Here is a 2,801-nt window from a genome sequence, read left to right as displayed (position 1 = left end):
AGTCTGCAGCCCTCCAGACATATCAATTTCAATTCTTTTAGGGCCTGAACTCTCCCATGTCCTATTCCCCTATGCCACACGCCAGGCCTTGTTGTCACATAGCCTGCCATAACACACCACATATGGTTCACTACTAGCAGTCTCCATTAACAACTATTCACCCTGCTAGCCAGATCATCATCCACTCCTTTGTCCAACTGTTCTTCTCTCTACTTGAACTATATCCCTACCTATCGTTTACTCTTGAACCTCCCCCAACCGCCTCGATATCTTCTACAGATAGACCAATATTTTCCAAGCTATCGTCAGTTCTGAGGAATGGTCACTGGACTCGAAATGTTAACTCTGATTTCTTTTTTCAGATGCTACTAGACCTGCTGAGTTTTTCCAACGCCATCTGGTTTTTCTCTAGTTAGAGTCGCATACTGTGAATGGTTCGAAGAAAATAACTGCGCATGGCCTTGCAGAAGCATGTTACTCTGCTTGTGCAATGACCCCTTGTACAGAAGACAGAACTGTGTTCCTCTTGAAAAGTTCTCTTGTGGATAATTCCCATTACAAGGTGAGCCATCGGCATCAACTACTTAGGTCAATGAAGACAGTAATCATTTCTGCCGCAGTTCTATCCCAGATGTGATGAACAGCAGAGGGAATAACATCCCTCATGTCAGATGTGAACAGATTGGAGTCCACGCAGGAGGTGTAATCAAGTGACAGTTTTTTTTTCAGATAGAGAACGCTCAAGCTCATTCTCACTGTAACAATGTTCCTTTGGGTATCAAAGCTACATGGTTTGTTGACGAAAGGCTGCAAACAGCGTTTTCCAGTTAAAATACGTGGATGTGTTCCCTCCAGCCTGACACTACAGTTGTGAATAGTTGTAAATAGGACAACTGGATGAATCACTTTACACATTCAGCTGGTGAACAGTCCATTTGTGTGAAAACATCTGTATGGAATGCAGGAAGATGCACCGAGAAGTTCTTGATCAGTTTCAAGTAAGGGCTGAGATAATATTGGATGCTTTGAGAGTCTTAAACGTGGACAAATCCCCAGTTCAGAGTGCAGTTGTATCTCACGTTGCTCTGTGAGACAAAAGAGCAATTTAAGGGGTTCTGACCAATGTTTCATTTTCCTTTTTTGCCACAGGGGAGTTGGTGGAGGCCTGCAGGACTATTAATGGGATTCCACTTTTTAACAAAGCAGATAGAAACAAACCAGGGAAATACAGCCTCGTGATTCTCACAGGAGTGGTCGGGAAACGTTTGGGGAAACCTCTGAAGGAGAGAATTAATTGCAACTTGACCAGACAAGGTTTGAACAAGGAGTCAGCATGGTTTTGTCAGAGGAGGTGATGCCTACCAGTTCTGTGGCAGCAGACAAAATAAGTGTCATTGTATGTTCTTAAGTGGTGGGTTTGTGTTCCTGTCTAAATATTATTGAAAATGGAATTGTAGGCAGACATGTTGTGGCCAAGTAAGTGCTTTGAGGAACAGATCAAAGGGGAGTGAAAATGATGTAGTATATGTGGGTTTCACTGAGATCCCACATGGGAGACTGATAACAGGGTAAAAAATAAGCAATTCATGATCACGTGGTGTCAGAGGAATTCAGCTCAATTGATCAGAGACGAGATACGATTAAACAAATTGACATCGCGGAGAAGACATTGGCCAGCATGACACAGAACTAATTCTCCGCACAGATGGCCAGAATGTTCTCCCCCAAGCAGAGGGTGCAGGCAGGTTTCATAGAGGTACAACACAAAGGTGATACTTGTAAAGCAGTAACAGCACAGTGGTGAAAATTGTAAAGCGATTAAAACAAGAGTAAACTGAATGGAATTTAAACAAGCGTCTGTCAGTAACAATTCAATTGTGATCGACACTGGAGATTTCAGACATATCCTTGAATAGGTGAGAATGTCTTCTCGGGATTTTGTTAACGGTATTTCCTGTCTGCACGAGTATGTGTAAGTGTTCCTTCTCCTGGCATTCAGTTTTGTCCGTTGTGTTCCTCCTGGGAGCAAAGTCTTCCGAGGTCTGTCAGGCAGCCTCTTTGTTTATGCGCCATCGTTTTATATGGGAAACGAGCTTGCGCTTAGGGTATTAGTACAGAAGAGATGATCGAGGCTAGGAGCTTACTGTGGAGGCTGTTTGAGAAGTGTCTTATTTGGTTTGGGAGTAGCTTAGAATATCTGGATTCTATATTCGCCTGTTCGACCAAAACTGAGGCATTGTGGCTGTGTTCTATGTGTGTTAGCAGGCATGATTTCTGTGTTTCCTAGACATGCTTCTGTATTTTTTATGTGTTGATGCTGTGGGTGGACAGTGTAGCAGATTTTCTCCCACAGTTCACCCTTTTTTTGTTCAGGACATGTTGAGAAAGTGAAATGCAGCCCGGACCAGGTAGGCTATCAGTTGTGGGGTTTTGGTGTCAGACAGGTAGTAGTCAGTGTCTGAATCTGTTTGTGTCAGGGTAGGGATCTCACTCCAGCGAAATTGTACAAGCTGGTTTGTGAGGAGAGCAGGGGTAAATGTGCTGTACAAACCTGGCAGCAGCACATACGGAGGCCCATGACCATGATAATGATACCCACAACCGCAATATGGGACATTGGTTCCTCTAGCAGTTCAAGGTCCCGTGAGCCAAGCCAGGAGGTTGCCCAGGTTCACAGGTCCCAATGGGACTCCGGTTCATTTGGGACAGCACCACCCTGTGGAAAGTGGTGTATCAGGTCCATTATATTTTCGCTGGGGTCAGGGATGTAGCAGTCTGTGCCAATGAAGGTGCAAGTGCCC

Source organism: Chiloscyllium plagiosum, unplaced genomic scaffold (assembly GCF_004010195.1).
Source record: "Chiloscyllium plagiosum isolate BGI_BamShark_2017 unplaced genomic scaffold, ASM401019v2 scaf_6281, whole genome shotgun sequence".
NCBI classification, from domain to species: Eukaryota; Metazoa; Chordata; class Chondrichthyes; order Orectolobiformes; family Hemiscylliidae; genus Chiloscyllium; species Chiloscyllium plagiosum.
Note: the sequence above shows the minus strand (reverse complement) of the source record.